Source organism: Procambarus clarkii, chromosome 2 (assembly GCF_040958095.1).
Source record: "Procambarus clarkii isolate CNS0578487 chromosome 2, FALCON_Pclarkii_2.0, whole genome shotgun sequence".
NCBI lineage: Eukaryota > Metazoa > Arthropoda > Malacostraca > Decapoda > Cambaridae > Procambarus > Procambarus clarkii.
The window spans coordinates 28,529,435-28,557,310 of NC_091151.1; positions in this window are offsets into that span (position 1 = coordinate 28,529,435).

The window sequence follows — 27,876 nt, forward strand, 5'->3', positions numbered from 1 at the left end:
GAGATGTTTGAGATATATATCTCGAACTATCTACTTCTTTTGTAAGGTCTGATGGCGTAGTGGGTTAAAGCATACTAGTTATGCCAGCTACTGGAAGGTAGTTGTGCTTTCTGGGTTCGAGTCCCACTGGTGGGTGTTGTCCAAAGATTATTAATCTTCACTTGTCGTTTATGCAAGTATAGGCTTATAAGCTGGACACGAGTTCTCTCACATTGACAGTGGCTTGACGAAAAATGCAGACTGACCCCTCACTCATCTGGTGCCTTCGGGAGGTGGAGATGTTTGAGATATATATCTCGAACTATCTACTTCTTTTGTAAGGTCTGATGGCGTAGTGGGTTAAAGCATACTAGTTATGCCAGCTACTGGAAGGTAGTTGTGCTTTCTGGGTTCGAGTCCCACTGGTGGGTGTTGTCCAAAGATTATTAATCTTCACTTGTGGTTTATGCAAGTATAGGCTTATAAGCTGGACACGAGTTCTCTCACATTGACAGTGGCTTGACGAAAAATGCAGACTGACCCCTCACTCATCTGGTGCCTTCGGGAGGTGGAGATGTTTGAGATATATATCTCGAACTATCTACTTCTTTTGTAAGGTCTGATGGCGTAGTGGGTTAAAGCATACTAGTTATGCCAGCTACTGGAAGGTAGTTGTGCTTTCTGGGTTCGAGTCCCACTGGTGGGTGTTGTCCAAAGATTATTAATCTTCACTTGTGGTTTATGCAAGTATAGGCTTATAAGCTGGACACGAGTTCTCTCACATTGACAGTTGCTTGACGAAAAATGCAGACTGACCCCTCACTCATCTGGTGCCTTCGGGAGGTGGAGATGTTTGAGATATATATCTCGAACTATCTACTTCTTTTGTAAGGTCTGATGGCGTAGTGGGTTAAAGCATACTAGTTATGCCAGGTACTGGAAGGTAGTTGTGCTTTCTGGGTTCGAGTCCCACTGGTGGGTGTTGTCCAAAGATTATTAATCTTCACTTGTGGTTTATGCAAGTATAGGCTTATAAGCTGGACACGAGTTCTCTCACATTGACAGTGGCTTGACGAAAAATGCAGACTGACCCCTCACTCATCTGGTGCCTTCGGGAGGTGGAGATGTTTGAGATATATATCTCGAACTATCTACTTCTTTTGTAAGGTCTGATGGCGTAGTGGGTTAAAGCATACTAGTTATGCCAGCTACTGGAAGGTAGTTGTGCTTTCTGGGTTCGAGTCCCACTGGTGGGTGTTGTCCAAAGATTATTAATCTTCACTTGTGGTTTATGCAAGTATAGGCTTAGAAGCTGGACACGAGTTCTCTCACATTGACAGTGGCTTGACGAAAAATGCAGACTGACCCCTCACTCATCTGGTGCCTTCGGGAGGTGGAGATGTTTGTGATATATATCTCGAACTATCTACTTCTTTTGTAAGGTCTGATGGCGTAGTGGGTTAAAGCATACTAGTTATGCCAGCTACTGGAAGGTAGTTGTGCTTTCTGGGTTCGAGTCCCACTGGTGGATGTTGTCCAAAGATTATTAATCTTCACTTGTGGTTTATGCAAGTATAGGCTTATAAGCTGGACACGAGTTCTCTCACATTGACAGTGGCTTGACGAAAAATGCAGACTGACCCCTCACTCATCTGGTGCCTTCGAGAGGTGGAGATGTTTGAGATATATATCTCGAACTATCTACTTCTTTTGTAAGGTCTGATGGCGTAGTGGGTTAAAGCATACTAGTTATGCCAGGTACTGGAAGGTAGTTGTGCTTTCTGGGTTCGAGTCCCACTGGTGGGTGTTGTCCAAAGATTATTAATCTTCACTTGTGGTTTATGCAAGTATAGGCTTATAAGCTGGACACGAGTTCTCTCACATTGACAGTGGCTTGACGAAAAATGCAGACTGACCCCTCACTCATCTGGTGCCTTCGGGAGGTGGAGATGTTTGAGATATATATCTCGAACTATCTACTTCTTTTGTAAGGTCTGATGGCGTAGTGGGTTAAAGCATACTAGTTATGCCAGCTACTGGAAGGTAGTTGTGCTTTCTGGGTTCGAGTCCCACTGGTGGGTGTTGTCCAAAGATTATTAATCTTCACTTGTCGTTTATGCAAGTATAGGCTTATAAGCTGGACACGAGTTCTCTCACATTGACAGTGGCTTGACGAAAAATGCAGACTGACCCCTCACTCATCTGGTGCCTTCGGGAGGTGGAGATGTTTGAGATATATATCTCGAACTATCTACTTCTTTTGTAAGGTCTGATGGCGTAGTGGGTTAAAGCATACTAGTTATGCCAGCTACTGGAAGGTAGTTGTGCTTTCTGGGTTCGAGTCCCACTGGTGGGTGTTGTCCAAAGATTATTAATCTTCACTTGTGGTTTATGCAAGTATAGGCTTATAAGCTGGACACGAGTTCTCTCACATTGACAGTGGCTTGATGAAAAATGCAGACTGACCCCTCACTCATCTGGTGCCTTCGGGAGGTGGAGATGTTTGAGATATATATCTCGAACTATCTACTTCTTTTGTAAGGTCTGATGGCGTAGTGGGTTAAAGCATACTAGTTATGCCAGCTACTGGAAGGTAGTTGTGCTTTCTGGGTTCGAGTCCCACTGGTGGGTGTTGTCCAAAGATTATTAATCTTCACTTGTGGTTTATGCAAGTATAGGCTTATAAGCTGGACACGAGTTCTCTCACATTGACAGTTGCTTGACGAAAAATGCAGACTGACCCCTCACTCATCTGGTGCCTTCGGGAGGTGGAGATGTTTGAGATATATATCTCGAACTATCTACTTCTTTTGTAAGGTCTGATGGCGTAGTGGGTTAAAGCATACTAGTTATGCCAGCTACTGGAAGGTAGTTGTGCTTTCTGGGTTCGAGTCCCACTGGTGGGTGTTGTCCAAAGATTATTAATCTTCACTTGTGGTTTATGCAAGTATAGGCTTAGAAGCTGGACACGAGTTCTCTCACATTGACAGTGGCTTGACGAAAAATGCAGACTGACCCCTCACTCATCTGGTGCCTTCGGGAGGTGGAGATGTTTGAGATATATATCTCGAACTATCTACTTCTTTTGTAAGGTCTGATGGCGTAGTGGGTTAAAGCATACTAGTTATGCCAGCTACTGGAAGGTAGTTGTGCTTTCTGGGTTCGAGTCCCACTGGTGGGTGTTGTCCAAAGATTATTAATCTTCACTTGTGGTTTATGCAAGTATAGGCTTATAAGCTGGACACGAGTTCTCTCACATTGACAGTGGCTTGACGAAAAATGCAGACTGACCCCTCACTCATCTGGTGCCTTCGGGAGGTGGAGATGTTTGAGATATATATCTCGAACTATCTACTTCTTTTGTAAGGTCTGATGGCGTAGTGGGTTAAAGCATACTAGTTATGCCAGCTACTGGAAGGTAGTTGTGCTTTCTGGGTTCGAGTCCCACTGGTGGGTGTTGTCCAAAGATTATTAATCTTCACTTGTGGTTTATGCAAGTATAGGCTTATAAGCTGGACACGAGTTCTCTCACATTGACAGTGGCTTGACGAAAAATGCAGACTGACCCCTCACTCATCTGGTGCCTTCGGGAGGTGGAGATGTTTGAGATATATATCTCGAACTATCTACTTCTTTTGTAAGGTCTGATGGCGTAGTGGGTTAAAGCATACTAGTTATGCCAGCTACTGGAAGGTAGTTGTGCTTTCTGGGTTCGAGTCCCACTGGTGGGTGTTGTCCAAAGATTATTAATCTTCACTTGTGGTTTATGCAAGTATAGGCTTATAAGCTGGACACGAGTTCTCTCACATTGACAGTGGCTTGACGAAAAATGCAGACTGACCCCTCACTCATCTGGTGCCTTCGGGAGGTGGAGATATTTGAGATATATATCTCGAACTATCTACTTCTTTTGTAAGGTCTGATGGCGTAGTGGGTTAAAGCATACTAGTTATGCCAGCTACTGGAAGGTAGTTGTGCTTTCTGGGTTCGAGTCCCACTGGTGGGTGTTGTCCAAAGATTATTAATCTTCACTTGTCGTTTATGCAAGTATAGGCTTATAAGCTGGACACGAGTTCTCTCACATTGACAGTGGCTTGACGAAAAATGCAGACTGACCCCTCACTCATCTGGTGCCTTCGGGAGGTGGAGATGTTTGAGATATATATCTCGAACTATCTACTTCTTTTGTAAGGTCTGATGGCGTAGTGGGTTAAAGCATACTAGTTATGCCAGCTACTGGAAGGTAGTTGTGCTTTCTGGGTTCGAGTCCCACTGGTGGGTGTTGTCCAAAGATTATTAATCTTCACTTGTGGTTTATGCAAGTATAGGCTTATAAGCTGGACACGAGTTCTCTCACATTGACAGTGGCTTGACGAAAAATGCAGACTGACCCCTCACTCATCTGGTGCCTTCGGGAGGTGGAGATGTTTGAGATATATATCTCGAACTATCTACTTCTTTTGTAAGGTCTGATGGCGTAGTGGGTTAAAGCATACTAGTTATGCCAGCTACTGGAAGGTAGTTGTGCTTTCTGGGTTCGAGTCCCACTGGTGGGTGTTGTCCAAAGATTATTAATCTTCACTTGTGGTTTATGCAAGTATAGGCTTATAAATATATATATATATATATATATATATATATATATATATATATATATATATATATATATATATATATATATATATATATATATATATATATATATATATATATATATATATATATTATTAAATATGACCGAAAAAGTAAGATTAATAATTCTAACACGAATTTTCTCTATCTTTCGTACATTTCTTTTCACTGTTGGTGGTAATTCAAAAATCAATTCTCCAAAATTCATTTTTATTTCTAGTCTGACGCGACACTTGAGCGCGTTTCGTAAAACTTATTACTGCTACCAAAATATACAAATATATATATATATATACATATATTTTATTAAATATGACCGAAAAAGTAAGATTAATAATTCTAACACGAATTTTCTCAATCTTTCGTACATTATGCTTCACTATTGGAGGTAAATCAAAAATCACTTCTCCAAAATTCATTTTTATTTCTAGTCTGACGCGACACGGGCGCGTTTCGTAAAACTTATTACATTTTCAAAGACTTCACAAATACACAACTGATTAGAACTTGCGTTTCCCTGGTTTTATATCTACATTTGAGTGAGGTGGGAAGGGTGATGTGGCATTACATTTGAGTAAGGTGGGAAGGATGATGTGGCATTAGAGGATATTAATAGGGTATTAAAAGTATCAACACAAGACAGAACACGAAGCAATGGATATTGAATAGAAGTGTTTGTAGAAAGCCTATTGGTCCATATTTCTTGATGCTTCTATATTGGAGCGGAGTCTTGAGGTGGGTAGAATATAGTTGTGCAATAATTGGCTGTTGATTGCTGGTGTTGACTGTTGCTGGTCAGAGAGTATGATGTTCATTTTCGCCAGATATTCGTCTTTTTTAAGAACATCATACTCTCTGACCAAACTAAGTTCCAAAGGGTAACGAAGGACACTACAGCCGAATTAAAAGCAAAGGTCAACAAACTGATCGAAACTGTGAACGCCAAGAAATCCGGACTCCACCTGCCAAAGATCATTGGGGAATATAAACCTGGATATGCGTATGGAAATGTCAAGACGCACAAGCCTGGAAACCCACTTCGGTCAATCATTAGCCAGATACCCACACCCACGTACAGATTGGCGAAGCGACTCAACGGCCTGCTGACTCCTTATGTTCCTTGCGCCTTCAGCCTGAAGTCTCCAAAGGAATTTGTGGACTTACTGCGGGGCGCACGGGCCACAGGGATAAGAGCCTCGTTGGACGTAGAATCGCTGTTTACCAACGTACCTGTGGACGAGACAATCGGAATGATAGCCGACAGAGTGTATCGTGATCCAGCCTGTACTCCTCTTGACATGCCAGAAAGTATTCTGAGGAAACTACTCCAAGCTTGTACTAAAGAGGCACCCTTCTTGAGCCCGGATGGGCACATGTATAAGCAAGTAGATGGGGTCGCTATGGGTTCTCCCCTAGGTGTCCTGTTTGCAAACTTCTACATGGGTACCATCGAGCAAAAAGTCTTAGTCGACATGAACTTGAAACCGGCCATATACTGCAGGTATGTTGACGACATTTTTACACAGGTACCTGATGTCAGACATCTGCAGGAGCTGAAGGAGGCATTTGAGCAGAGTTCCGTGCTGCGTTTCACTTACGAGACGGAAAAGGATGGGAAGCTGCCTTTTCTAGATGTAACAGTCATGGAAAAGGGCGGAGGTTTCCACACTGCAGTCTACACAAAGGAAACAAACATAGGAATGTGCCTAAATGCCAACAGCGACTGCCCTGACAGGTACAAGAGGAGTGTTGTTAACGCATACGTCGACCGTGCTCTCAGCCACAGCTCAGAATGGAAGCAAGTCGACGAAGAACTCTGTAGGGTAAGGCAGGTTCTAGTCAATAACGGCTTCTCCAATGGTTTCATCGAAGACATCATAAGAAGGAAAGTGAAAAGCCATGCAACCTCCGAAGAGACAACTAACACAACACCTATACCCCCTATTAGACTATTTTACAGGAACTTCTTTTCCACAGCTCATAAAACAGAGGAAAGGGTCCTGAAAGATATTGTTAATAGAAACGTTATCCCTACAGACAAAAATCAGAGGATACAACTGACGATCTACTATAAAACCAGAAAAACGGCCAGCCTACTCATGAGAAACTCTCCAGACACGAAACAGAACGCTTTAAAAGAGACTAACGTCGTCTATGCCTTCAAATGCCCACTTGGGGACTGTAAGCTCCAAAAAACCCAGTATATAGGCAAGACAACAACATCTCTTTCTAGGCGTTTAACGATGCATAAACAACAGGGCTCCATTAAGGAACATATAATCTCTTCCCATAACCAAACCATCGCCAGAGAAATCCTAGTAAACAACACAGAAATCATCGATAGATACAGCGATAGCAGGCGGCTCGACGTTTGCGAGGCACTACACATCAAGAAGTCAACACCAGCAATCAACAGCCAATTATTGCACAACTATATTCTACCCACCTCAAGACTCCGCTCCAATATAGAAGCATCAAGAAATATGGACCAATAGGCTTTCTACAAACACTTCTATTCAATATCCATTGTTTCGTGTTCTGTCTTGTGTTGATACTTTTAATACCCTATTAATATCCTCTAATGCCACATCATCCTTCCCACCTTACTCAAATGTAATGCCACATCACCCTTCCCACCTCACTCAAATGTAGATATAAAACCAGGGAAACGCAAGTTCTAATCAGTTGTGTATTTGTGAAGTCTTTGAAAATGTAATAAGTTTTACGAAACGCGCCCGTGTCGCGTCAGACTAGAAATAAAAATGAATTTTGGAGAAGTGATTTTTGATTTACCTCCAATAGTGAAGCATAATGTATGAAAGATTGAGAAAATTCGTGTTAGAATTATTAATCTTACTTTTTCGGTCATATTTAATAAAATATGTCTACAGGAAAGACTGCTACCAAAATATACTAATATACATATATATATATATATATATATATATATATATATATATATATATATATATATATATATATATATATATATATATATATATATATATATATATATATATATATATATATATATATATATATATATATATATTTTTTATTAAATATGACCGAAAAAGTAAGATTAATAATTCTACCACGAATTTTCTCTATCTTTCTTATATTTCTTTTCACTGTTGATGGTAATTCAAAGATCAATTCTCCAAAATTCATTTTTATTTCTAGTCTGACGCGAAACTTGAGTGCGTTTCGTAAAACTTATTACATTTTCAAAGACTTTAGTTTACAAACACACAACTGAAACTGAATAGAGCTTACACATCTTTCAAGTTTATATCTACATTTGGATGAGGTGAAACCAAACTTTCAACAATGGGTATTGAATGGGTATTAAATTCAAACACAAGACAGAACACGAAACAATGGGTATTAAATTCAAACACAAGACAGAACACGAAACAAAGGGTATTGAATGGAAGTAATTGTAGAAAGCCTATTTTCCATATTTCTTGATGCTGCTATATTGGAGCGGAGTCTTGAAGTGGGTAGAATATAGTTGTGCATTAATTGGCTGTTGATTGCTGGTGTTGACTTCTTGATGTGAAGTGCCTCGCAGACGTCAAGCCGCCTGCTATCGCTGTATGTATCAATGATTTCTGTGTTGTTTGCTAAGATTTCTCTGGTGATGGTTTGTTTGTGGGAAGAGATTATATGTTCCTTAATGGAGCCCTGTTGCTTATGCATCGTTAAACGCTTGGAAAGAGATGTTGTTGTCTTGCCTATATACTGGGTTTTTTGAGGCTTACTGTCCCCAAGGCATTTGAAGGCATAGACAACGTTGGTCTCTTTTAAAGCGTTCTGCTTTGTGTCTGTAGAGTTTCTCATGAGTAGGCTGGCCGTTTTTCTGGTTTTATAGTAAATCGTCAGTTGTATCTTCTGATTTTTGTCTGTAGGAATAACGTTTCTACTGACAATATCTTTCAGGACCCTTTCCTCCGTTTTATGGGCTGTGGAAAAGAAGTTCCTGTAAAATAGTCTAATAGGGGGTGTAGGGGTTGTGTTAGTTGTCTCTTCAGAGGTTGCATGGCGTTTCACTTTCCTTCTTATGATGTCTTCCACGAAACCATTGGCGAAGCCGTTGTTGACTAGGACCTGCCTTACCCTACAGAGTTCTTCGTCGACTTGCTTCCATTCTGAGCTGTGGCTGAGGGCACGGTCGACATAAGCGTTAACAACACTCCTCTTGTACCTGTCCGGGCAGTCACTGTTGGCATTCAGGCACATTCCTATGTTTGTTTCCTTAGTGTAGAGTGCAGTGTGGAAAACTCCGCTCCTTTCCATGACTGTTACATCTAGAAAGGGCAGCTTCCCATCCTTCTCCATCTCGTAAGTGAAACGCAACACAGAATTCTGCTCAAATGCCTCCTTCAGCTCCTGCAGATGTCTGACATCAGGTACCTGTGTAAAAATGTCGTCAACATACCTGCAGTATATGGCCGGTTTCAAGTTCATGTCGACTAAGACTTTTTGCTCGATGGTACCCATGTAGAAGTTTTCAAACAGGACACCTTGGGGAGAACCCATGGCGACCCCATCTACTTGCTTATACATGTGTCCATCCGGGCTCAAGATGGGTGCCTCTTTAGTACAAGCTTGGAGTAGTTTCCTTAGACTGTTTTCTGGTATGTCAAGAGGAGTACAGGCCGGATCACGGTACACTCTGTCGGCTATCATCCCGATTATCTCATCCACAGGTACGTTGGTAAACAGGGATTCTACGTCCAACGAGGCTCTTATCCCTGTGGCCCGTGTTCCCCGCAGCAAGTCAACAAATAAATTTGGAGACTTCAGGCTGAAGGCGCAAGGGACATAAGGAGTCAGCAAGCCGTTGAGTCGTTTCGCCAGTCTGTACGTGGGTGTGGGTATCTGGCTGATGATTGGCCGAAGTGGGTTTCCAGGCTTGTGTGTCTTGACATTTCCATACGCATATCCAGGTTTATATTCCTCAATAATCTTTGGCAGGTGGAGTCCAGATTTCTTGGCGTTCACAGTTTCGATCAATTTGTTGACCTTTGCTTTCAGTTCGGCTGTAGTGTCCTTCGTTACCCTTTGGAATTTAGTTTGGTCAGAGAGTATGAGGTTCATTTTCGCCAGATATTCGTCTTTTTTAAGAATGACATATATTGGCGACTTGTCGCCTCTCTTGACAACTATCTCCTTGTTCTCACGAAGGCTCTTAGCTGCCACTTTGAGCTCGGGGGACAGTATGGTGCTTCTGTAGTTGCCTCGATTCTTTCCTCCTTCCGCAATAAGTTCTGCTTGTAAGGTATCTTTGGTGGTGACCTTCTTTTGTGCTTCGAGGTCGAATATGTCGTCCAACAGAATTTCCAACTCCACTTTCCGGGCCATCTCACTCGGTCTGGACATAAGGTGACAGTTTATACCCAGATTTAGGAGAGTGACTTGGTCCTCAGTGAGGTTGATTCCTGCAAGGTTCAGGAAGCCATCTCTTGGCCGTGGAATTGCCATAGGTCCTCCATATAACGTTGTTAGTTTTTTGATTATCCTTGTTTCAGTGCTGAGGTGATGTCGGTCTGTGAGGATGTCGAGGTGTTGTTCAATGCGAGTACGGAGACTTTCGTCGATGTTGCTGTTTCTCCATTCGTTTGTAGCATGAAGTAGTTGCGCTTTGTTGTCTTTGATTTCATTTTCTGCCTTGTATATCTGATCACGAATCAGATCTTGGCAATATTTTATCGTGAAGGCTTGATTCCTTGCTGCTGGGTCGTGCGTTTTAATATTAGTATATTTTGGTAGCAGTCTTTCCTGTAGACATATATTATTAAATATGACCGAAAAAGTATGATTAATAATTCTAACACGAATTTTCTCTCTCTTTCTTATGTTTCTTTTCACTGTTGATGGTAATTCAAAGATCAATTCTCCAAAATTCATTTTTATTTCTAGTCTTTCGCGATACTTGAGCGCGTTTCGTAAAACTTATTACATTTTCAAAGACTTTAGTTTACAAACACACAACTGAAACTGAATAGAGCTTACACGTCTTTCGAGTTTATATCTACATTTGGGTGAGGTGGATGAGGTGAAACAAAACTTTCAACAATGGGTATTGAATGGGTATTAAATTCAAACACAAGACAGAACACGAAACAATGGGTATTGAATGGAAGTAATTGTAGAAAGCCTATTGGTCCATATTTCTTGATGCTGCTATATTGGAGCGGAGTCTTGAAGTGGGTAGTATATAGTTGTGCATTAATTGGCTGTTGATTGCTGGTGTTGACTTCTTGATGTGTAGTGCCTCGCAGACGTCAAGCCGCCTGCTATCGCTGTATCTATCGATGATTTCTGTGTTGTTTGCTAAGATTTCTCTGGTGATGGTTTGTTTGTGGGAAGAGATTATATGTTCCTAATGGAGCCCTGTTGCTTCTGCATCGTTAAACGCCTGGAAAGAAATGTTGTTGTCTTGCCTATATACTGGTTTTTTTGAGGCTTACAGTCCCCAAGAGGGCATTTGTTTCTATTGGGCCTACTTCCGTTACTGATGTTAGTTTGCACTTCAATGAGCTTGTGGTCCAAGTACGTAGTGTCTGAGACAGTAATGTCTCTGATTAGCTCATCATTGTTCGTGAATATGAGGTCGAGTGTGTTCTCGTTCCTAGTCCGTTTTGTTATCTGCTGACTGAGCGAGAATTTGTCACAGAATCTCAGTAGTTCTCTGACCTGTGATTGGTTATTTCCATTTCCATTTTGGGTGTGTTGTTTTGGTAGTGTTTCGTCCAGTTCTGGTAGTAGTGCGGTTGTTGTGTGGTGTAGTACTTGTGTGCTTGTTAATGACTTGTATTCCAGTCTTGTGGGTATCTCCTTTCCCCATCGGGCCAACTGCTTTGTTCTTACCTAGCATTTTGCTTTGTTTGGGTATGAATGTTTGTGTGCCTTCATTGTATATTTTGCAGAATTTGCCATATATCTCATTATTTACTCCTCTGCCTAGCAACAAGTCTGTCTAATTATACTCATTAACTGTTTTTCAAAGTTCCCCATAGTGTCCTTTATTAAAATCGAGTTCATGAACCGTTTCAATGTCCTTATTTTCTACTAGATTATATCTTAAAGTATATTTAAATGTTATTGTTATTATTGTTATTAAATGTTATTGTGACATTGCATTGCAATTGAGCTATGTTGTTTACCATACCGTTCATTTCGTGAGTATAAGTATAGATGCCACACTTGTGACAGGTAAAACCATGCCTTTTTTGAAAAACAGCACCTTCTGTTGCACGTAAGAGCAACCCACACTATATTATGTTGCGATATTATTTCAATATTTCCGATTGCATTGATAATTTGAATTTTCATAGATTTCAATTTATTTTCATTTCGATTTAATAATTTTGTGTGACATTGCATTGAAATTGAGCTGTGTTGTTTACCATACTGTTCATTTCATGAGTATAGTTTATTTTTTTATTTTTTTCATTTCATTTTTTTAGCTGTTCTTATTTTTCAGTGATGGGAATATCAGATCATTTGATGTTCCCAATTTTCTGATGGAAGCATCAGATCATTATGGAATGCATCGGATGAGGTAGTTTGGAATGGTGGCGAGGACGAGAGGGGGGGGATGGTGGGGAAGACGAGGGGACAGAGGAGAGGGTAATGGTGGGGAGGACGAGGGGACTGGGGAGTTGGGGATGGTGGGGACAGGGGAATGGAGAATGCTGGGGAGGACAAAGGGACAGGTGAATGGGAGATGGTAGGGGAGGAAGAAGGGACAGGGGAGGGGGAAATGGTAAGGAGGACGATGGGACAGGGAAGTGGGAATAGTGGGGAGGATGTGGGGACGGGGAAGTGGGAAGGACGAAAGGACTATGGAATGGGGAATGGTGGGAAAGACGAGGGGACGGAGGAAGATTGGAGAACAGGGGAACACCTCAATAAACGCCAACAATGTATTATTACTCTGTGGCTTTATGTCTTCCGACAAAGTGAATTATAATTATATATATCAATTAATTCTTATAAATTTCCAGAAGCCTGTATCAACACCCACACTAATGCAACTGAAAGAGATGTTGAGACAAGTATTGCTGATATGTTGAAGAACGCCCCAAACAAACTCGGTGGAAACAGATACAAGGTAACGTTTGCCAATTTGCTGTAGTCTAATTCAATCTCTTTTTTAGTAATCTTTGAGAACATTTATGCTATGAATAAGATAAAATAATGTAACTGACTAAATATGTAGATATATTTAATTTTCTGAGCACTAATAATGAAAGAAAACCAAAATAGGAGGTGGCAACTATAACAATGGGCTGGAATAATGCAGGATAATATTGTTTTATAAAGATTCTTGTTTTAGTTTTTTTTTCTATAATATGGAAAGGGTTTTCACTTAATAAATTAAATATTATATAATAAAATAATTTATGTATTATTGAAAACAATTAGTAACAAACAATATTTCCTTACAGGGTGGTGAAGCAAGAAGACATGTGAATCACACAACAGCCTTGATATGACGAATACTGAAAATGGTGGCGAGCCTGGTGGCGAGCCTGGTGGCATACTGCTGAATCTTCTCTAATGTCTATATAGAATCTATATATATGTGTGTATATATATATATATATATATATATATATATATATATATATATATATATATATATATATATATATATATATATATATATGTATATATATATATATATATATATATATATATATATATATATATATATATGTATATATATAATAAATATATATATATATATATATATATACATATATATATATATATATATATATATATATATATTATATATATATATATATATATATATATATATATATATATATATATATATATATATATATATATATTATATATATATATATATATATATAATAAATATATATATAATAAATATATATATTATATATATATAATAAATATATATATATATATATATATATATATATATATATATATATATATATATATATATATATATATATATATATATATATATGTATATATATAATATGTGTGTATATCACGAAAATAAACACGTGATTAAAAATGTGACAATGTCAGACCACGGAGGAAAAATGAAACAGGAATTTCCTTAAGTACTTTCATATATTAATACATCTTCAGAAGGAGTAGATGTTAATATATATATACTCAGTTTTCTGTCAAACAGGACTCAGCGAGTAACTGTCAACCATATAAAATCTAGTCCAAGTGCAGTGAAAAGCTCTGTACCTCAGGGTACAGTCCTTGCACCGCTGCTTTTCCTTATTCTCATATCAGATATAGACAAAAATACAAGTCACAGCTTCGTATCATCCTTTGCAGATGACACAAAAATCAGTATGAAAATTACCTCGGCTGAGGACATTGAAAAACTTCAAGCTGATATTAATAAAGTTTTCGACTGGGCATCAGAAAATAACATGATGTTTAACAGTGATAAATTCCAGGTACTCAGGTACGGTAAAAATGAGGACCTTAAACATAATACAGAGTACAAAACATAATCAAATGTACCCATAGTAGGAAAACAGCATGTAAAGGATTTGGGAATAATAATGTCTGACGACCTAACGTTTAAGGAGCATAACCAAGCAAATATTGCGACAGCCAGAAAAATGATAGGATGGATACGAGAACTTTCAAATCCAGGGATCCCATCACAATGGTTGTACTCTTCAAGTCACTTGTGTTGTCCCGTCTTGAGTACTGTTCAGTACTCACTTCCCCCTTCAGAGCAGGAGAGATTGCTGAAATAGAGGGAATACAGAGAACATATACAGCACGCATAGACGCAATAAAGCACCTAAATTATTGGGATCGTCTCAAAGCCCTCCAAATGTACTCACTAGAAAGAAGACGAGAGAGATATCAAATAATATACACCTGGAAGATACTGGAGGGCCAAGTACCAAATCTACACAGTAAAATAACAACGTACTGGAGTAAACGATATGGAAGAAAATGTAGAATAGAATCAGTGAAGAGCAGAGGTGCCATAGGCACAATCAGAGAACACTGTATAAACATCAGAGGTCCGCGGTTGTTCAACGTCCTTCCAGCAAGCATAAGAAATATTGCCGGAACAACCGTGGACATTTTCAAGAGGAAACTAGATTTATTCCTCCAAGGAGTGCCGGACCAACCGGGCTGAGGTGGGTATGTGGGCCTGCGGGCCGCTCCAAGCAACAGCCTGGTGGACCAAACTCTCACAAGTCAAGCCTGGCCTCGGGCCGGGCTTGGGGAGTAGAAGAACTCCCAGAACCCCATCAACCAGGTAATCAACCAGGTATCAACACCACTACACCACGTCACTACAGCAGACTACTATACCACGCTACAGCAATATGTCACTACACCACGCCACTACACCACACCATTACACCACAGCATTACACCATGCCACTACACCACACCACTACACCAGGCTACTACACCACTCCACCATACCATGTTACTACACAACACCACTACACCACGCCACTATACCAGGCTACTACACTACACCACTACATAAGGCAACTACAACACACCACTATACACTGCTACTAAACCACACCACGATACCAGGCTACTATACCACACCACCACACCACACCAATACACCATGCTACTACACCATGCCACTATACAAGGCTACTACACTACACCACTGCACCAGGCTACTACACCACACCACTATAACAGGCAACTACACCACACCACTATACAAGGCTACTACACCACACCACTATACCATGCTACTACACCACACCACTACACAACACCACTATACCTGGCTACTACACCACACCACTATACCAGGCTACTACACCACGCCACTACACCACACACGTAAACCAGGCTACTACATCACACAAGTATACCGTGCTACTAAACCTAGCCACTACACCAGGCTACTACACTATGCCACTATTCCAGGCTACTACACCACACAACTATTCCAGGCTACTACACCACACCACTTTACCAGGCTACTACACCACCCCACTATACCAAGCTACCACACCACCCCACTATACCAGGCTACAACACCATGCCACTACACCACACCAGTACACCAGGCTACTACATCACACAAGTATACCGTGCTAATACACCAGGCTACTACACCACCCCACTTTACCAAGCTACTACACCACCCCACTATACCAGGCTACTACACCACCCCACTATACCAAGCTACTACACCACCCCACTATACCAGGCTACTACACCATGCCACTACACCACACCACTACACAACACCACTACACGATACCACTATTCCTAGCTACTACACTACACCACTATACAAGGGTAAAAACCACACCACTACACCATGTCACTACACCATGCCATTATACAAGGGTACTACACCACACAACTACACCAGGCTACTACACCGCTCAACTATACCATGCTAATACACCATGCCACTACACCAGGCTACTACACCGTGCCACTATACCAGGCTTCTACAACACACCACTAAATCGGGCAACTACACCACGCCACTATACAAGGCTACTACACCACACCACTACACCACACCACTATACCAATCTACTACACCACGCCACTATACCACACCACTATACCAGGCTTCTACACCACAGCACTATATCACACTACTACACCATGCCACTACACCAGGCTACTCAACCTTGCCACTATACCATGCTACTACACCACACCATTATACCAGGCTACTACACCATGCCACCATACCAGGCTACTACACCACACCACTAAACCAGGTTACTACACTATGCCAGTACACAACACCACTACACCACAACACTACACCACACAACTATACCAGGCTACTACACCACACCACTACACCACTCCACTACACCCCAACACTATTCCAGGCTACTACACCACACCACTACACAATGCAACTATACCAGGCTACTACTCCAAACAACTATTCCTAGCAACTACACCATGCCACTACACCAGGCTACTACACCACGATACTATAGCAGGCTGCTACACCACACCACTATTCAAGGCTTCTACACTATGCCACTATACCAGGATACTACACCACTCCACTACACCACGATACTATAGCAGGCTACTACACCACACCACTATTCCAGGCTTCTACACAATGCCACTATACCATGCTACTACACCACAACACCGCTACACGATACCACTATTCCTAGCTACTACACTACACCACCATTCAAGGGTAAAACACCACACTACTATACTAGGCAACTACACCACACCACTATACCAGGCAACTACACCACACCACTATACCACTCTACAACACCACACTACTATACAAGGCTACTACACCACACCACTATACCAAGCTGCTTCACCACACCACTATACCAGGCTACCACACCACGCTACTACACCACACCACACCACACCACTATACCAGGCTACAACACCACATTACTATACAAGGGTACTACAGCACACCACTATACCAAGCTACTTTATCACAACACCACACCACACAACTTTACCAGGCTACTACACCACACCACTATACCAGGCAACTACTCAACGCCACTATACCACACCACTATACCAGCCTTCTACGCCACACCACTATACCAGGCTACTACACCACACCACTATACCACACCACTATACCAGCCTTCTACGCCACACCACTATACCAGGCTACTACACCACACCACTACACCAGTCTACTACACCACATCACAATACCTCACCACTACACCAGGCAACTACACCATGCCACGACACCACACCACTATACCAGGTTACTACACAACGCCACTACACCAGCCTACTACACCATGCCTCTATACCAGGCTGCTACACCACACAACTATACCAGGCTACTACACCACACCACTATACCAGCCTACTACACCACACCATTATAACAGGTTAATACACCACACCACTACACCAGGCTACTACACCACACCTATATACCAGGCAACTACACTACACCACTATACCAGGCAACTACACCACACCACTATACCAGGCAAGTACACCACACTACTACACCACACCACACCACTATATCAGGCTACAACACCACACCACTATACAAGGCTACTACACTACACCACTATACCAAGCTACTTCACCAAACCACTATACCAGGCTACCACACCACGCTACTACACCACACCACACCACTATACCAGGCTACAACACCACACCACTATACAAGGCTACTACACCACACCACTATACCAAGGTACTTCATCACACCACCACACCACACAACTTTACCAGGCTACTACACCACACCACTATACCAGTCTTCTGCACCACATTAATATACCAGGCTACTACAACACACCACTACACTAGGCTACTACACCACACCACTATACCTCACCACTACATCAGGCAACCACACCATGCCACTACACCACACCACTATACCAGGTTACTACACCACACCACTACACTAGGCTACTACACCATGCCATTATACCTGGCTACAACACCACATCACTACACGAGGCTACTAAACCACACCACTATACCAGGCTACTGCACAATGCCACAATAACAGGCTACTTCACCACACCTTTATACCAGGCTACTACACCGCGCCACTACACAAGACTACTGCAACACGCCACTATACCAGGCTACTATACCACACCACTATACCAGGCTACTACACCATGCCACTATACCTCACTAATACACCACACCGCTATTTTAGGCTACTACACCACACCACTCTGCCAGGCTACTACACCACGCCACTATACCAGGCTACTACACCTGACCACTGTACCAGGATACTACACCACACCACTATACCACACCACTATTCCCGGCTACTACACAACACCACTATACTAGGCTACTACACCACACCACTATACCAGGCTACTACACCAAGCTAATGTACCAGGCTACTACACCACACAACTACACCACACCACTTTACCAGGCTACTACACCACGCCACTATACCAGGCTACTACACCACGCCACTATTCCAGGCTACTACACCATGCCACTATACCAGGCTACTACACCATGCTACTATACTAGGCAACTATACCACACAACTATATCACACCACTGTAGCAGGCTACTACACCACACCACTATATGAGGCTATTACACCAAGTCAATATACCAGTCTACTACACAACGCCACTATACAAGGCTACTACACCACACCACTATACCAGGCTACTACACCACACCACTACATCAGGCTACTACACCACGCCTTTACACCACACTTCTAAACCAGGCTACTACTCCACACCACAAAATAACACCTCTACACCACACCACTATACCAGGCTACTACACCACACCACTTCACCATGCCACTATACTAGGCTACTACACCACATCACTATAAAAGGATACTACACCACACCACTACACCAGGCAACAACACAATGCCACTATACCAGGTTACTACACCACACCACTATACCATGCTACTGCACCACACTACTATACCAGGCTACTACACCACACCACTACACCACGCCACTATACCAGGTTACTACACCACACCACTATTCAAGGCTACTACACCACACCACTATACCAAACAACTACACAATGCCACTATACCAGGCTACTACACCACACCACTATTAAAGGCTACTACACCACACCACTATACCAAACAACTACACAATGCCACTATACCAGGCTACTACACCACACCACTATAACCGGCTACTACACCTCGCTACTATACCAGGCTTCAACCCCACACCACTATACCAGGCTACTACACAACGTCACTACACCACACCACTATATCAGGTTACTACACCACACCAATATACCAGACTACTACACAACGGCACTATACAAGGCTACTACACCATGCCACTATACCAGGCTACTGCACCATACCAGTAAACCACGCCACTATACCAGGCTACTACGCCTGCCACTACACCACACCACTACACCAGGCTACTACACCACACCACTACACCACACTTCTATACCAGGCTACTACTCCACACCACTGAATAACACCACTACACCACTCCACTATACGAGGCTACTACACCACACCACTACACCATGCCACTATACCAGGTTACTACACCACAACACTATACCAGGCTACTGCACCACACTACTATACCAGGCTACTACACCACACCACTACACCACGCCAATATACCAGGTTACTACACCACACTCCTATTCAAGGATACTACACCATGCAACTAAACCAGGCTACTACACTACGCCACTACACAACACCACTACACCACAACACTACGCCACACCACTATACCAGGCTAATACACCACACCACTAAACCGCAACTCTTTACCAGGCTACTACACCACACCACTACACAATGCCACTATACCAGGCTACTACTCCACACAACTATTCCTAGCAACTACACCATGCCACTACACCAGGCTACTACACCACGATACTATAGCAGGCTACTACACCACACCACTATTCCAGGCTTCTACACTATGCCTCTATACCAGGCTACTACACCACTCCACTACACCACGCCACTATACCAGGCTACTATACCACACCACTATACCAGGCTACTACACCATGCCACTATACCTCACCAATACACCACACCGCTATTTTAGGCTACTACACCACACCACTCTGCCAGGCTACTACACCACGCCACTATACCAGGCTACTACACCTGACCACTGTACCAGGATACTACACCACACCACTATACCACACCACTATTCACGGCTACTACACAACACCACTATACTAGGCTACTACACCACACCACTATACCAGGCTACTACACCAAGCTAATGTACTAGGCTACTACACCACACAACTACACCACACCACTTTACCAGGCTGCTACACCACGCCACTATACCAGGCTACTACACCACGCCACTATTCCAGGCTACTACACCATGCCACTATACCAGGCTACTACACCATGCTACTATACTAGGCAACTATACCACACAACTATATCACACCACTGTAGCAGGCTACTACACCACACCACTATATGAGGCTACTACACCAAGTCAATATACCAGTCTACTACACAACGCCACTATACAAGGCTACTACACCACACCACTATACCAGGCTACTACACCACACCACTACATCAGGCTACTACACCACGCCTTTACACCACACTTCTAAACCAGGCTACTACTCCACACCACAAAATAACACCTCTACATCACACCACTATACCAGGCTACTACACCACACCACTTCACCATGCCACTATACCAGGCTACTACACCACATCACTATAAAAGGATACTACACCACACCACTACACCAGGCAACAACACAATGCCACTATACCAGGTTACTACACCACACCACTATACCATGCTACTGCACCACACTACTATACCAGGCTACTACACCACACCACTACACCACGCCACTATACCAGGTTACTACACCACACCACTATTCAAGGCTACTACACCACACCACTATACCAAACAACTACACAATGCCACTATACCAGGCTACTACACCACACCACTATTAAAGGCTACTACACCACACCACTATAACCGGCTACTACACCTCGCTACTATACCAGGCTTCAACCCCACACCACTATACCAGGCTACTACACAACGTCACTACACCACACCACTATATCAGGTTACTACACCACACCAATATACCAGACTACTACACAACGGCACTATACAAGGCTACTACACCATGCCACTATACCAGGCTACTGCACCATACCAGTAAACCACGCCACTATACCAGGCTACTACGCCTGCCACTACACCACACCACTACACCAGGCTACTACACCACACCACTACACCACACTTCTATACCAGGCTACTACTCCACACCACTGAATAACACCACTACACCACTCCACTATACGAGGCTACTACACCACACCACTACACCATGCCACTATACCAGGTTACTACACCACAACACTATACCAGGCTACTGCACCACACTACTATACCAGGCTACTACACCACACCACTACACCACGCCAATATACCAGGTTACTACACCACACTCCTATTCAAGGATACTACACCATGCAACTAAACCAGGCTACTACACTACGCCACTACACAACACCACTACACCACAACACTACGCCACACCACTATACCAGGCTAATACACCACACCACTAAACCGCAACTCTTTACCAGGCTACTACACCACACCACTACACAATGCCACTATACCAGGCTACTACTCCACACAACTATTCCTAGCAACTACACCATGCCACTACACCAGGCTACTACACCACGATACTATAGCAGGCTACTACACCACACCACTATTCCAGGCTTCTACACTATGCCTCTATACCAGGCTACTACACCACTCCACTACACCACGCCACTATACCAGGCTACTATACCACACCACTATACCAGGCTACTACACCATGCCACTATACCTCACCAATACACCACACCGCTATTTTAGGCTACTACACCACACCACTCTGCCAGGCTACTACACCACGCCACTATACCAGGCTACTACACCTGACCACTGTACCAGGATACTACACCACACCACTATACCACACCACTATTCACGGCTACTACACAACACCACTATACTAGGCTACTACACCACACCACTATACCAGGCTACTACACCAAGCTAATGTACTAGGCTACTACACCACACAACTACACCACACCACTTTACCAGGCTGCTACACCACGCCACTATACCAGGCTACTACACCACGCCACTATTCCAGGCTACTACACCATGCCACTATACCAGGCTACTACACCATGCTACTATACTAGGCAACTATACCACACAACTATATCACACCACTGTAGCAGGCTACTACACCACACCACTATATGAGGCTACTACACCAAGTCAATATACCAGTCTACTACACAACGCCACTATACAAGGCTACTACACCACACCACTATACCAGGCTACTACACCACACCACTACATCAGGCTACTACACCACGCCTTTACACCACACTTCTAAACCAGGCTACTACTCCACACCACAAAATAACACCTCTACATCACACCACTATACCAGGCTACTACACCACACCACTTCACCATGCCACTATACCAGGCTACTACACCACATCACTATAAAAGGATACTACACCACACCACTACACCAGGCAACAACACAATGCCACTATACCAGGTTACTACACCACACCACTATACCATGCTACTGCACCACACTACTATACCAGGCTACTACACCACACCACTGCACCACGCCACTATACCAGGTTACTACACCACACCACTATTCAAGGCTGCTACACCACACCACTATACCAAACAACTACACAATGCCACTATACCAGGCTACTACACCACACCACTATTAAAGGCTACTACACCACACCACTATAACCGGCTACTACACCTCGCTACTATACCAGGCTTCAACACCACACCACTATACCAGGCTACTACACAACGTCACTACACCACACCACTATATCAGGTTACTACACCACACCAATATACCAGACTACTACACAACGGCACTATACAAGGCTACTACACCATGCCACTATACCAGGCTACTGCACCATACCAGTAAACCACGCCACTATACCAGGCTACTACACCGCACCACTACACCACACCACTACACCAGGCCACTATGCCACACCACTAAACCAAGCTCCTACACTATGCCACTACATCAGGCTACCACACCATGCCACTATACCAGGCTACTACACCCCACCACTATACCAGGCTATTACACCTTGCCACTATACCAGGCTACTACACCACACCACTATACCAGACTTCTACACCTGCCACTACACCACACCACTACACCAGGCTACTACACCACACCACTACACCACACTTCTATACCAGGCTACTACTCCACACCACTGAATAACACCACTACACCACTCCACTATACGAGGCTACTACACCACACCACTACACCATGCCACTATACCAGGTTACTACACCACAACACTATACCAGGCTACTGCACCACACTACTATACCAGGCTACTACACCACACCACTACACCACGCCAATATACCAGGTTACTACACCACACTCCTATTCAAGGATACTACACCATGCCACTAAACCAGGCTACTACACTACGCCACTACACAACACCACTACACCACAACACTACACCACACCACTATACCAGGCTAATACACCACACCACTACACCGCAACTCTTTACCAGGCTACTACACCACACCACTACACAATGCCACTATACCAGGCTACTACTCCACACAACTATTCCTAGCAACTACACCATGCCACTACACCAGGCTACTACACCACGATACTATAGCAGGCTACTACACCACACCACTATTCCAGGCTTCTACACTATGCCTCTATACCAGGCTACTACACCACGCCAATATACCAGGTTACTACACCACACTCCTATTCAAGGATACTACACCACACCACTATACTAGGCTACTACACAACACCACTATACCAGGCTACTACACCCCACCACTATACCTGGTTGATTTCTGGTTGATGGGGTTCTGGGAGTTCTTCTACTCCCCAAGCCCGGCCCGAGGCCAGGCTCGACTTGTGAGAGTTTGGTCCACCAGGCTGTTGCTTGGAGCGGCCCGCAGGGCCACGTACCCACCACAGCCCGGCTGATCCGGAACTTCTCTTAGAAAATCGTCCAGTTTTCTCTTGAAGATGTCCACGGTTGTTCCGGCAATATTTCTTATGCTCGCTGGGAGGACGTTGAACAACCGCGGACCCCTGATGTTTATATAGTGCTCTCTGATTGTGCCTATGGCACCTCTGCTCTTCACAGGTTCAATCTTGCATTTTCTTCCATATCGTTCACTCCAGTACGTTGTTATTTTACTGTGTAGATTTGGGACCTGACCCTCCAGTATTTTCCATGTGTATATTATTTGGTATCTCTCTCGTCTCCTTTCTAGAGACGAGGAGGCTATATAGGAGGAGGCTATTGGAGGAGGCTATAGGAGGAGGAGGCGAGACCTGCTATACCAGGCTATTACACCTTGACACTATACCACGCTACTACACCACACCACTATACCAGGCTTCTACACCTGCCACTACACCACACCACTACACCAGGCTACTACACCACACCACTACACCACACTTCTATACCAGGCTACTACTCCACACCACTGAAAAACACCACTACACCACACCACTATACCAGGCTACTACACTACACCACTTCACCATGTCACTATACCAGGCTACTACACCACACCACTATAAAAGGCTACTATAACACACCACTACACCAGGCTACTACACCATGCCGCTATACCAGGTTACTACACCACAACACTATACCAGGCTACTGCACCACACTACTATACCAGGCTACTACACCACACCACTTCACCACGCCAATATACCAGGTTACTACACCACACTCCTTTTCAAGCATACTACACCACACCACTATTCCATGCTACTACACCACACCACTATAAAAGGCTACTACACCCTGCCACAAAACCAGGCTACTACACTACGCCACTACACAACACCACTACACCACACCACTATACCAGGCTACTACACCACACCACAACACCGCAACTCTATACCAGGCTACTACACCACACCACTACACAATGCCACTATACCAGGCTACTACTACACACAACTATTCCTAGCTACTACACCATGCCACTACACCAGGCTACTACACCACGATACTATAGCAGGCTACTACACCACACCACTATTCCAGGCTTCTACACTATGCCTCTATACCAGGCTACTACACCACTCCACTACACCACGCCACTATACCAGGCAACTACACTACACCCCTATACCAGGCAACTACACCACACCACTATACCAGGCTAGTACACCACACTGCTACACCAAACCACACCACTATACCAGGCTACAACACCACACCACTATACAAGGCTACTACACCACACCACTATACCAAGCTACTTCACCACACCACTATACCAGGCTACCACACCACGCTACTACACCACACCACACCACTATACCAGGCTACAACACCACACCACTATACAGGGCTACTACACCACACCACTATACCTAGCTACTTCATCACACCACCACACCACACAACTTTACCAGGCTACAACACCACACCATTATACCAGGCTACTACACAATGCCACTATATCACACCACTATACCAGCCTTTTACACCACACCACTATACAAGGCTACTACACCACACCACTACACCAGGCTACTACACCACACCACAATACCTCACCACTACACCAGGCAACTACACCACACCACTATACCAGATTACTACACCACATCACTACACCAGGATACTACACCATGTCATCATACCAGGCTACTACACCACATCACTACACGAGGCAACTAAACCACACCACTATACCAGGCTACTGCACAATGTCACTATAACAGGCTACTACACCACACCCTTATACCAGGCTACTACACGGTGCCACTACACAAGACTACTGCAACACGCCACTATTCCTGGCTACTATACCACACCACTATACCAGGCTACTACACCATGCCATTATACCTAACCACTACACCACACCACTATTTTAGGCTACTACACCACTCCACTCTGCCAGGCTACTACACCATGCAACTATACCAGGCTACTACACCTCACCACTGTTCCAGGATACTACACCACACCACTATTCCCGGCTACTACACAACACCACTATACTAGGCTAGTACACCACACCACTATACCAGGCTACTATACCACGCCACTATACCAGGCTACTACACCACACCACTATACCAGGCTACTTCACCAGGCCACTATACCAGGCTACTACACTATGCTACTATACCAGGCTTCTATACCAAACAACTATATCACACCACTATACCAGGCTACTACACAACACCACTAAACAATGCCACTATACCAGGCTACTACTCCAGACTACTATACCGATTTTCTACATTACACCACGCTAGTACACCAAACCACTACACCACACCATTACACCATGCCACTACACCACACCACTACGCCACTATACCAGGCTACTACACCACACCACTACACCAGGCTACTACACCACGATACTATAGCAGGCTACTACACCACACCACTATTGCAGGCTTCTACACTATGCAACTATACCAGGCTACTACACCACACCACTATACCACTCTACTACACCACACACTAAACCAGGCTATTACACCTTGCCACTATACCAGGCTACTACACCACACCACTATACCAGACTTCTACACCACACCACTACACCAGGCTACTACACTACACCACTACACCACACTTCTATACCAGACTAATACTCCACACCACTGAATAACACCACTACACCACACCACTATACGAGGCTACTACACCACACCACTTCACCATGTCACTATACCAGGCTACTGCACCACACCACTATAAAAGTCTACTATACCACACCACTACACCAGGCTACTACACCATGCCACTATACCAGGTTACTACACCACAACTCTATACCAGGCTACTGCACCACACTACTATACCAGGCTACTACACCACACCACTACACCACGCCAATATACCAGGTTACTACACCACACTCCTATTCAAGGATACTACACCACACCACTATTCCATTCTACTACACCACACCACTATAAAAGGCTACTACACCATGCCACTAAACCAGGCTACTACACTACGCCACTACACAACACCACTACACCACACCACTATACCAGGCTACTACACCACACCACTACACCGCCACTCTTTACCAGGCTACTACACCACACCACTACACAATGCCACTATACCAGGCTACTACTCCACACAACTATTCCTAGCAACTACACTATGCCACTACACCAGGCTACTACACCACGATACTATAGAAGGCTACTACACCACACCACTATTCCAGGCTTCTACACTATGCCTCTATACCAGGCTACTACACAACTCCACTACACCACGCCACTATACCAGGCTACTACACCACACCACTATACTAGGCTACTACACAACACCACTATACCAGGCTACTACACCACGATACTATAGCAGGCTACCACACCACACCACTATTCCAGGCTTCTACACTATGCCTCTATACCAGGCTACTACACCACTCCACTACACTACGCCACTATACCAGGCTACTACACCACACCACTATACTAGGCTACTAAACAACACCACTATACCAGGCTACTACACCCCACCACTATACCAGGCTATTACACCTTGCCACTATACCAGGCTACTACACCACACCACTATACCAGGCTTCT